Genomic DNA, 13,366 nt, shown 5'->3' with positions numbered 1-13,366 from the left:
GTCTAGAAGGTGAGTGTTAGCATAATTATTAATTTCAACCCTCTGAATAAAAGATTGAAGACCTATTCCAAGAATTGAGCGTGCAATCAGGATCAACAGTACAACACTGCAGGTGTGCTGCACCGTCAGATTTTATGCTGTAAACTCAAACTTGTTGCTCATTCCAGTACTTCTGATTGAAGATTCCAAGGTAGTTTTGAAGACATGGGAAGTTCTGCTAATGTACTGATCAATATTTCTTCTTTAAATCATACCGGAAAAACTGCTGCTCAATTTATTGCAATTTATGGACTCTGACTATGTGTGAACTGCTGCTGCCTTTACCCAAGACTGTTGCACATTTAGTTCTGTAAACACCTTCTTGGGTTCCGTAGCACCAGCTGCTCCCTTACATGGGCCCAATTTTTGTAAGAGTCGATTCACATTGCACTCTGCGTACTTGGTGAAAAGCACACTTGGGGATGCAGCAGGAACACATCCTTGATTTTTTGTTTGGATATCTGAGATTTTTGCAAGCATATTTATTCAAACTTTTAATGGTGGATTGAAGGAAAAGGTGAACTTAGGTTTGAAATGAAAGTTATTTTATTTTACAGTAAAATGCACAGAAGAATAAAAGGTCATAGTCCATCTGCTTCAGCTTCTGTATTCTGGCTATTTACACGATACAATGATAATGTAGACATTACTAATCTTAACAATCTTTACCAATTAGTTTATAGTAGATTAATTTATCTAGTGTAGAAAATAACTGTGGCATATAGCTCTGGAACCATGCGTCTAAAGCAACCTCTTCTTTTGAAGCATGTTATACTTATTACATGTCCTGTCTTAAATTATTAATTTCTGAAAGAAAATAACTTGAATTAATCAATAATAACGGTCTCTACAGGAAATCTGTTCCAAATATTGATCAAACAGAAATGTACTATCAACGGATGTGTTCAGTGTCATGTAGTTCAGTTAGTGCAGTTTATGATAGTGCAATAATGTAAAATAAATATTAGACACAATCCTATTTTGCTGGAACTTCAGCATAATCAGATTAAATTTTCAGCATTCTATCTTTTGGTCACAGGATAGAACCACATCATTGGAGTTGAGAAGAATTAGGGGTGATCTTTCTGAAACATATAAGACCCTAAGAGGGGTATAACAGGGTAGATGTTGACATGTTTTCACAAGTGGGAGAGTCTCAAACAAGGGGACACAGTTTCAGTCTTTTAAAACAGAGATGCATAGAGATTTCTTCTTGCAGAGGGTGGTGAATCTCTGAAATTCTTTACACCAAAGGGTTGTGGAGGCTAGATCACTAGAAGGATTTAAAGTGGAGGTAGATACATTTTTTGAAAGATTGGAGAATTGAGGGTATGTGAATCTGGTGGAGAGGAATTGAGGGCTGGATTAGATCAGCCATGATCATATTGAATGGCAGGGCAGGCTTGAGGGACCAGATAGCCTACTCCTGCTCTAATTTTGATGTGTTCTTATGTTTTTTTGTGAGCTTTTCTCTGTCTTTCTGGAAGCCTGCCATCGATGTTAATCATCAGTCAGATTTTGACTTTCTGTCATTTACCCTTCACTCTCCTTCATTGGAGGGTCCATCGGCCTTAACTTGGAAATGATTGCTGCTGAAATCAAAGGAATAGGAACAGGAATAACAATGAACATGAACAGTTACTGCAAGATAAAGTTATCTTACCTTGTCTCCGGTTACTGGGTCAGATTTCCCATGTGAAATCTAATAGTTACTTACCATCGTACTGTTTAATGACATTTAACCCATTGAGAGCTATGTTTTAACCCAATAATAGCAATTTTAACACCTAAAAGACCAAAGTACTCCATAAACAGTACAGATTTTGAATTGTGGAGCAATTCTCTGATGTGGTTATTGCAAATGTTTTAGTATTAAATTTTGGCTAAATATTCATCCAGAGAGGAAATTAATGATGTCTTGCAACATTAACAGAGAAAATAAGAAAGAACTTTATTTAAATGGCTCCCCAGAGAGGTGATATGCAAATATCTGATCTGCTCAGTCCATGAGTTCTATGGCCTTTGCAAAGTTAACTATTTCAGCAACTAGAATTCTATAATTAAACTCAATACTCCTGGCCAAAGATGGTGAAAATCCAGCCATGGTTCTCAGTCCTAATCACTATCGGGTGATTCCTGTGTCTTGACCACAAAAAGAGCTGGAGAATGTCAGCTCTAATATCGTCCCTGGTTGAATAGCCGACCAACATTGTCTAGGTTCACACAGGGAGAAGGATCATTAAGAAAAGCTTTTGAGGATCACCAGAGCCCATAAAACCATTACATTGCAAAAGAGAGCTGAATCCTGGTGTCGTCCACTCTCTAAAACTTGTCCGCTGAAGGACTGTTTTCTCAAAGGCTAAAATGTTCAAAGGTACATTAATATTCAGAAAATTGGGTGAATGTCTTGGTAAATCCTGTGGATGAAAAACATGCTTCAGTGATTGAACTGTCGATACTTAATGCCTCACAGCAGGAAACCTAAAATGCGTTAAGTCTCTTTCAGCTCAAAATGATGTCACACCAAAGTCATCCAATGCTGCTGGAATCATCAAAATGCTGGCACAAAATGCCCCTCCTCTCCTCTTCCCTTCCTTTGGTGTCTGTGACATGCCTGATGAAAGCTGTTTAAATAGCCTGTTCCATATCTTCAATCCAATTCTGGACTTTCCCCTGGGAGGCACCTGGCATTTGTCCTCTCAAAGACATGAAGATTGATGACAACAGTGGTTACTACCCTGCCCCTACAGCATATGACTTTTTATTTTTAGTAAAATATTCTGGAACCTTCTGTGCAGATAGATTCTGTTTTGTCTAATGTACTGAATAAAAGAGTAGTAAAGCATCCATAATTCCAACAGATTCTTCCCAATTTTTTTTTATATTTCTTGATCACATTGACATCACTTTGCACAATATTTCTCAGTTATTTCTGCAGAGTCGGATTTTCTTTAATATCCCACATTGAAACCAACGGAAAATGTAAGTAGGATACTGACACGGGTGTGAGACCATGCCACAACGTTCTCCAAGCCACACCTCCATTCAGTGCAGCTCCTGCTGGAAACATACGATTACAAAATTTACTGTCTGGGCTCACTGCAAGGAATCCGGCTTATTCTTTCCCAGGATCTGTGCTGTGAAACTCTTGCCTCAGTTTTCATTTTGTTCTACAATTTACAGGCCTCCAAACCCAAATGGTACTTTATTATTTGACCTTTTTTTCCCCAGAATTCAGATGCTCAGTCCTAAAAGCTGGATGTGCCTTTACCTATCTAGTGCCCAGATAACTTGTTGCTGATAGAAGGGTTGGAGAGAATATTGTTGCCACTGTATGTCCACTTACTGGTTGTATCATTTTCCCTTTGTGAGCTAACTTGATTTTGGAAGCCAACAAAGTAGTCCCTCGTTAACCAGAGTAAACAATAAGTAATGATCAGTAACAACAATAAAAACACCAATGGACAGTAAGAGTGATCAGTGTAAAACCTGTAGATCCACAGTAGCTAAGGGTTCGACAACGCTCCTTAAAACATAGGAGCAAAGGGTGAACAGAAAGACTGAAAGCAGCGTAATAAGTCGCAAGTAACATTCATGCACAAAAACGAGGACCATCTACAACAAGAGAGAGTCTAACCACTTACCCTTGATCCATCACCTTCAATGTTGTGGGGATCCCCATTGACCATCGATCAGAAGCTCAACTGGACCTCCAACTAATTATTGTGGCAACATGAGCAGGTCAGAGTTTGGACAACCTCAAGTCTTTCCACTATCTACAAGGCACAAGTTATGAATGCGATGGAATACTCTTCACTTATCTGCATGAGTGCACTTCAGGCAACATTCAAGAAATTTAACTCCATTCAGGACAAAGCAACTCACTTGACTAGCACCCACCACTCACCACCCTAAACATTGTAGGCTACTCTGATGGTGCCTCTCAAACATCTCTCATATATGCCTCCCCACTGAGTGGATATGTGGTTTGAAACCATCATTCTTTGTTCTGAACCTTCCCAGTTGATGAAGATCTTACCTAATGTCCTAATGTCCGTTCCCCTCCATTCAAGTCTACTATTTAATATAATTATCTCTGCTACTTATAAAACCTGTTGTAGTGAATTAGATGCCAAATTTTAAACTCTATGTTTAACATCAAGCCCAGTGTGGCAAAATGCTCACTATTTGCAAAGACCATCAGGCAGCATCCATGGAAAGATAAATTTACTTAACGTTTCTGGCCAAAGACTTTGTCAGTGACCAATGGTCCGTGACCTAAAATATTAACTGTTTCTCTTTCTACAGATGCTGCCTGACCTGCTGACGTTCCACCATTTTCGGCTTTTACTTCAGATTTCCTGCATCTACAGTTTTTTTGATTTTCATTAACTATAAGGGACAGAGTTATAATGAGACTGGACTATCATTCCTTTACTGAGACATCGACAAGAAAATTCAGACCATAAAAGTTAACATTAAGTGGAACCAAGTAGCAACTCTGTTGCATTCTGGGCCATAGGATAGTGGGTGTGGGAAATTGCAATAGGGATAAGAGAATATTCTTCTGAAATTTGGGTGAGACAGATCACTCAAGCTATGTTAAGGAAGCTTTACTTTGTATCTAACACATGCTTTACCTGCCCTGGGATCACTTCATGGAACAATCATGCAGAACATGATGTATTGGATTTCCAGCTGGAGAATTAAAGAAAAATTCAGAGATGTTGGGGAAGATCTATGAGAGAATCGCCTTATGTCTGAACTCAGTGACTTTAAAGCAAGGCTCCTGCAGTCTTCCATAACTATTATGTGAGATTATTTCATCCAAATGTATAAATAAATGTACAAGTGAAATTTACCTTTAGAATCCCTAATCCTGGTATAGAGTTTGTCTTTCCAATGCTAAACTGTACTGTATAAAATCCCATTACACTGGCTCACAAATATGTCATATATCTGCATTTCTTGTAGCTATTGGAAGAACAGAGGAAAAAGGAAAGCCTTGATAGGTATATTCTTTTAATTGTTATCTCTTGAGACCACGAGATAGCTTATCCCAGCCCAGCACCTATCATTAAATGAGCAAATAAGGAGAGATGTTTTTCTTTTTTTTAAACATTTATTTATGTGATGTGGATATCACTGATAAAGCTAGTATCCTTGTACATGGACACTATCACGTCCTCCCTGGTCAATCCCTTCCCACCTACGTCTGCAACGTATCACACGCTCTCCAACTCTTCCACAGCTGTAGATTCTCCGGCACGCACAACCTCATCTTCACCATGGATGTCTAGTCCCTATCTACCTCCATTCCCCATCATGATGGCCTCACGGCCCTCAGCTTCTTTCTTGACCAGAGATAGAACCAGCCCCCTTCCACTAACACTCTCCTCCCCCTAACACTCTCCTCCCCCTGGTTGAACTTGTCCTCACCCTAAACAACTTCACTTTCGATTCTGCTCACTTTCTACAGACCAAGGACATATCTATGGGCACTTACATGGGCCCCAGCTATGCCTGCCTCTTCGTTGGCCATGTTGAGCAGTCTCTGTTCCAAGCCTACTCTGGCCCCATTCCTCAACCCTTTCTCTGCTATATCGATGACTGCATTGGTGCCACCTCTTGTAGCCTTGCGGAACTTGACAGTTTCATAAATTTCACCGCTAATTTTCACCCTGCTCTCCAAATCACTTGAACTCTGACATCTCTGTCTCCTTCCTCGATCTTTCCATCTCCGTCTCAGGAGATTCCTTATCCACCGACGTCATCTACAAACCCACTGACACCCACAGCTACCTCGATTACAGCTCCTCCCACCCTATCCCTTTTTCTCAATTTCTCTGCCTCTGCCATATCTGCTCCCATGATGAGGCTTTCCACTCCAGGACATCCGAGATGTTCAACTTCTTTTCTAACCGGGGCTTCCACCCGACTGTGATCAAGAGAGCTCACACCCGTATCTCTGCCATTTCCTGCACCTCTGCTCTCAGCTCCACCCCTCCCAGACCCAGCAGGGATAGGGTACCCCTTGTCCTCACATTTCATCCCACCAGCCTACATATCCAACACATCATTCTCTGCCACTTCCACCATCTCCAATGGGACCCCACCGCCAAGCATATCTTCCCCTCCCCACCCCTTTTTGCCTTTTGCAGGGACTGCTCTCGCCATGACTCCCTCATTCACTCCCCCCCCCCCACCCCAGGAACTTTCCACTGCCCCCGCCATAGGTGCAACACCAGCCCCTACACCACTTCCATCCAGGGACCCAAACAGTCCTTTCAGGTGAGACAGAGATTCACCTGCATCTCCCTTAATATCACCTACTGTATTCGGTGCTCCAAGTGTGGCCTCCTCTACATTGGTGAGATCAAACGCAGACTAGGTGACCGTTTCGCAGAACACCTGCACTCTGTCCATAACCGTGATCTGCATCTCCCCATCAGCAGTCACTTCAACTCCCCCTCCCACACTATCACAGATTTGTCCGTCCTCGGCCTCCTCCACTGCCAGGAGAATTCCAAGTGCAAACTGGAGGAACAGCACCTCATTTTCCATCTTGGAACCTTGCAGCCTAACGGCATGAGTATTGAATTCGCCCACTTTAAGTAACCCACCCACCGTGCTTCTTCTCTTCTTCCTTTTCCTAACCTCTTTTTTTCTACTTTTTTTTTTCCTTTCCATACCTTTGACCCATCCCCTGGTGGATCTACTCTCCCCACCTCCCCGCACCTGCCTATCACTATCTCTTACCTGCATCTACCTATCACCACCTTGTGCCCACCCCACCTCCCATCTCGTCCACCTATCACTGCTCTGCTTTTCCCTCCTATATATTGGGCTTCCCCTTTTCCTATCTTCAGTCCTGAAGAAGGGTCCTGACCCGAAATGTTGACCGCCTGCTTTTCTCCATGGGTGCTGCCTGGCCTGCTGAATTCCTCCAGCATCATAGTATTTTTCATCTAGATTCCAGCATCTGCAGTCCTTTGTTTCTCACTGATAAATCTAGTACTTTTGTCCATCCCAAATTGTCCTTGAGAACCATTGCAGTCCATCTATGAAGATTTTGGCAGGGTGGTTCCAGAATTTAGGTCCAGCATCCATAAAGGAAAGGTGATATACTTCCAAATAAGGGTACAGGTACTCCCCAGTTTATAAACACCTCTCTTATGTATAGCCTGTACATATGAATGAGTATTTGGGAGACTGGCAGGATGAATTTGCCGGCTGCTGTGGGGTTGCAGGCAACTGTTCTTAACACTATCTGGAATTTGCCACATTGAACCCAAGAAAAATATATTCTAGTTAACACATTGATGTCCATTTTGCCAATCCTATTAGAGACACACTGTTGGGTCCAGCAGCAGTGTCCTTTTTTAAAACTGTCAATGGCATTTAAAACCTTGTCTGCAGTAAAATCTTTTAGAGAATATCATTAATTAGCCAGAGATAGGTTTGGGATAAATTGTTAATACCAGTTTTATTATTAGGAATGGCACAACAAGATATAAAATGCTTCTCCAGACTATCTATTCCCATGCTCAAGCCACCTCTGCTGTGAGAACTTGGTTCGCAGCTGCATTTCTGACTTGTGACCTGTTTGGGTTACGTACAGTTCTCAGGAACGGAACCCTGCCATAACGTGGGGAGGAGCTGTAGGGTGTGACTTTTAGTCCCTTTAATTTCTCTGATACCATTCTTTTACTATCACTAATTTACTTCAGCCTTTATTCTCAGTGACCTGCTGCTCTTTGAGTTCATCATTCCCCCAGAACTGTTGTTTCAGTTTTTAAATTGTGGGATTGAGTGAGCTCATCTTTTTCTAACAAATATGCCAGAACCACTATACCGATTTAATCAAAAGATGTACCTTGGAAAACTCAAATGACACAGCCACCCAGTCCTTTAATTAATCTGACTATGAGACAGCTCTGTCATTATAGCCCTTGTAGACTGAAAGGTAGTCTGGAGAGGATAAAAATTATAAAGTTCCAAGATGCACTAAACTTCAACAGTTGATAAATGGCAGAGTAAACTTGCTAAACATAATGCAGGCTACTGAAGCACTTTATCTGATAGCATGATGATGCTCAGAAGCACAGAGGCCACAATCCCAGCCACACTAGAGCTGGTCCTGGAACATAGAACAGTACAACACAGCTACAGGCTCTTCAGCCCATGATATCTATGCCAACCATGATGCCAAATTAAACTAATCCCATCTGCTTGCACTGGATGTGTATCCCTCCATTCCCTACCTGTTCATGCTCCTGTCTAAATACCTCTTAAACATTGCTATCACATGCACTTCCACTACCTCCCTGGCAGCACTTTTCAGGTACCTACCACTCTGTGTAAAATAATCTTGCCTCGTAAATCTCCTATAAAGCTTTCCCCTCTCACCTTAAAGCTTTGCCCTCTGGTGTTTGATATTTCCACCCTGGGAAAAGACTCTATATATCCTATCTATGCTTCTCACAATTTTGTATACTTCTACCAGGTCACCCCTCAGCCTCTGATGCTTCAGAGAAAACAATCCAAATTTATCCATCCTCTCCTTATAGCTATAGTTTTGAATCCAGGCAACATCCAGTGAATTCCTTCTGCACTCTTTCCAAAGCCTCTACATCTTTCCTGTAATGTGATGACCAGAACAACACCAATAGTCCAAATGCAGCCTAACCAAAGTTTTATAGAGCTGAAAACATGACTCCCCTATTTTTATACCTAACTCCCTGACCGATGAAGGTTAGCATGCATGTGCCTTCTTTACCACCCTATCCACTTGTGTTGCCACTTTCAGTGAGCTATGGACATGCACCCCAAGATCTCTCTGCACATCAATGCTCATAAGGGTCCTGCCATTTACTGTACACTTTCCTCTTACATTTGACTCCAGAAGTGCAACACCCCACACACTTGTCCAGATTAAACTCCATCTGCCATTTCTCCACCCATATTTCCAACTGATCTATATCCTGAATCAGAATCAAAACCAGGTTTACTATCACTGGCATATGTTGTGAAATTTGTTGTTATGCAGCAGCAGTACAGTGCAAGACATAAAGACATAAAAATTACTATAAGTTACAAAAATAAATAAATAGTGCAAAAGGCAAATAATGAGGTAGTGTTCATGGTTTATGGACCATTCAGAAATCTGATGGTGGAGGGAAGCTGTTCCTGAAACGATGAGTGTGGGTCTTCAGGCTTCTGTATCTCCTCCCTGATGGTAGTAACGTGAAGAGGGCATATCCCGGATGGTGAGGGTCCTTGATGATGGATGCTGCCTTCCTGAGGCACCGCCTCTTGAAGATGTCCCTGATGGCAGGGAGGGTTGTGCCTGTGATGGAGCTGGCTGAGTCTACAACCCTCTGCAGCCTCTTTCAATCCTGCACATTGGAGCTTCCATACCAGGTGGTGATGCAACCAGTCAGAATGCTCTCCACCGAACAGCTGTAGAAATTTGCAAGAGTCTTTGGTGACGTACCAATTCTCCTCAAACTCGTAATGAAGTAGAGCTGCTGGTGTGCCCTTCATGATCGCTTCAATGTGTTGGGCCCAAGATAGATCCTCTGAGATGTTGATGCCCAGGAACTTGTAGCTGCTCACCCTTTCCACCACTGACCCCTCAATGAGGACTGGTGCATGTTCTCCCAACTTCCCCTTCCTGAAGTCCACAATCAACTCCTTGGTTTTGCTGACGTTGAGTGCAAGGTTGTTGTTGAAACACCACTCAACCAGCCGATCTCTCACTTCTGTATGCCTCCTCATCACCATCTGAGATTCTGCCAAAAACAGTCTGCAAATTTATTGATGGTGTTTGAGCTGTACCTAGCCACACAGTCATTTGTGTAGAGAGAGTAGAGCAGTGGCCTAAGCATACATCCTTGAGGTGTGCCTGTATTGATTGTCAGTGAGGAGATGTTACTACCAATACACACTGACTGTGGTCTCTTGATAAGGAAGTCAAGGATCCACATGCAGAGTGAGGTAGAGGTCCAGGTTTTGAAGCTTGTTGATTAGTACTGAGGAAATTATGGTGTTGAACACCAATTGTAATCAATAAACAGCAGCCTGACATATGTTTTGCCATTGTCTAGATGCACCAAAGCCGAATGCAGAGCCAGTGAGGTTGCATCCATTGTCGACCTGTTGTGGCAGTAGGCAAAGTGCAATGGGTCCAGGTCTTTTCTCAGGCAGGAGTTAATTCTAGACATGACCAACCCCTCAAAGCACTTCATCACAGTAGGTGCAAGTGCTACCGTGCAATAGTCATTTAGGCAGCTCACCCTACTCTTCTTGGGCACCGGTATGATTGAATCCCTTTTAAAGCAGGTGGGAACCTCCGACTACAGCAGTGAGAGGTTGAAGATATCCTTTAACACTTCAGCCAGTTGGTCGGCACAGATTTTCAGTATCCTGCCAGGTACACCATTGGGGCCTGACGCCTTGTGAGGTTTCACCCTCTTGAAGGATGTCTGTCGTCGGCCTGAGACAGAGATCACAGGGTCGCCAGATGCTGTGGGGATTCACACAGTATACTGCTGTATCCTTTGACTACTTTCCTCACTATCCAAAACTCTGTCGATTTTTGTATTGTCTGCACATTTACTAATCAGATCACCTACATTTTTGTCAATAACCTGGATAGACCCCATCAGCCCCTAGGAACTTATCACCTTAATGTTGTTCAAGAGCCCCAACACCTCCTCCTCGATATCAGCATACCCCTCCCTAGGTTAAAGCCAAGAGCAATAACCTGCAACACTCTCACAGACATGTCAAGGCAAAAAGATTGCTATATTTGGAAACTTTCATTGAGCCCAAAAACCAATCTATTGGCTCCAGCTACAGCACAACTACTTCCACTTATATGGTGCTTTTAATTTAACAAAACTTTTCAAAACATTTTGATAGTGCAATATCAAAAATTGATGCTGAGCCATAAATTATTGGTGTAGACTTAAAGCATAGTAAAATCTGTAGGTTTTAAAGAGCATTTTAAAGATAAAAATGTTGACATGCAGATTTTTGGATAAGGAAATAAAAGGATATGGGGTTAGTACGGGAGAAGTGGCAAAATGATCCAACATAATATTATTGAAATAGCACATTAAGTGCTAATCTTGCTTACCCAGGTGTTAGCTCATGGAACTTGCACTTCTAAGGGAAGGTAGAAAAAGAGGTGAGCGATATACAGATAGGTTTAGAAGTACAAGAGCATACTCATGTGGACTATAAACATCAGCTCAGACCAGCTGGGCTAAGTGGCTGGTTGTATGTGATAGATTTTATGGAATTCTTTACAATATGCACCCGTCTACATCAATGGTGCTGAGGTTGAGAGGGTTGAAAGCTTCAAGTTCCTGGGTGTGAACATCACCAACAGCCTGTCCTGGTCAAATCACGTAGATGCCACAGCCAAGAAAGCTCACCAGCACCTCTACTTCCTCAGGAAGCTAAAGAAATTTGGTTTGTCCCTTTGACTCTCACCAACTTTTACCGATGCACCATAGAAAGCATCCTATCTGGATGTATCACGGCTTGGTATGGCAACTGCTCTGCCCAGGACTGCAAGAAGCTGCAGTGTTGTGGACACAGTCCAGTGCATCACGGACACCAGCCTTCCCTCCTTGGACTCTGTCTTTACCTCTCATTGTCTTGGTGTAGCAGCCAGCATAATCAAAGACCCCACCCACCTGGGACATTCTCTCTTCTCTCCTCTTCCATCGGGTAGAAGATACAGGTGCCTGAGGGCACATACCACCAGACTTAAGGACAGCTTCTACCCCACTGTGATAAGACTATTGAACGGTTCCCTTATACAATGAGATGGACTATGACCTCACGATCTACCTTGTTGTGACCTTGCACCTTATTGCACTGCACTTTCTCTGTAGCTGTGACACTTTACTCTGTACTGTTACTGTTTTACCGGTACTACTACATCAATGCACTTTGTACTAACTCAATGTAACTGCACTGTGTAATGAATTGACCTGTACGATCGGTTTGTAAGACAAGCTTTTCACTGTACCTCGGTATAACTGACAATAATAAACCAATACTAATATGATTAAACCTAGAAGCTCTTTGAAATCAGAAACAGTTCCTCTACAAATATATCAACTGACCCATGACAAGATGGCATTTGGATTTAACAGTGAGGAATAGCATGCAAAAATTATGGAACGCAGTGCCCGTACTATTTCAAAAATATACTAATTACCACAGATCAGACATCATAGAGTGGAGGGCAGGGAAGGAGAAGGGAACAATAGATGACTATCGTTTACTTGAACCATCTTGTTAAGAGGCAGAGACAGTGAAAATTTTTGTTCTCTGCATACAAGGATTGGAATGCTGCTAAGGGCATTACTATCCAGCAGTCCCCACAATGCAGCAGTTCAAGTTAGCCAGCAATTTGAACTGAGAATGCTGCTTTCTAGACAGCATCACTCTCAGCAGAACAGACTTTTCATGCAATATTGCTACTAAGATTTAACTGATAAAAGGGCTGGAACATAGGCAGGTATCCCATTCCTTCAAGGTCTGAGGTATGAACACATCAAATAATCTGTAAGGTAATGTACACCGCATACAACAGATGCAAGCGTATGCAACCTGTGATATGGAACATGTATCACCTTGTTTCATCAAATTGTATACAATGGAAGGTTATGGCATTCTTCACAAGCAATGGGTGATTAAGCAATTGGACTTTCTTTACTCCAAAGAACTGGTTACATCAGACTATTGATAAATGAAACACAGACTCCCATGATTGGGCTCAGTATGGATGCACATAATTTATTAGTTCTTACATTAAAAACATTCATGTATTTCCAAAATAATCTGGTAATCAAGATACTGTTTACACCTCAGAGGAAGACTGAGCATACAATATATACTTCATTCATGAACTGAAGTGTGACCTATCATTTGCTAGGGAGTTGCTGTCATAGATGTACTACAAATGGAAATACATTTCCACGATGCCCATATTCCGTATGGAGAGTTCCATTAGCCACTTTCTGATGGTGACACACTTCTGTTTCCATCTTAAACTTTCCAAATCAGAGAAAGAGACCACACTGGATGTGATGAGGAAGTTGGAAGTAGAGGGATCAAATTACCCTCCTTTTTCCATTTAGTAGAATAAAGCTCCTTCAGAGCAGAGTCAACCCAAATACTCGATAATGATTTGGAAAACAGAACTCATCTCAGTGTATTAACAATTGGTCAGACAACTACTTTCACTTGTCTATTGCACCTTTAATGTAGTAAAATATTCACTGACTCGAGAGAGATCACACCC

Source organism: Pristis pectinata, chromosome 9 (genome assembly GCF_009764475.1).
Source record: "Pristis pectinata isolate sPriPec2 chromosome 9, sPriPec2.1.pri, whole genome shotgun sequence".
In the NCBI taxonomy this organism is placed as follows: domain Eukaryota; kingdom Metazoa; phylum Chordata; class Chondrichthyes; order Rhinopristiformes; family Pristidae; genus Pristis; species Pristis pectinata.
The sequence above is the reverse complement of the archived record's forward strand: the minus strand, read 5'-3'. Positions refer to the sequence as shown.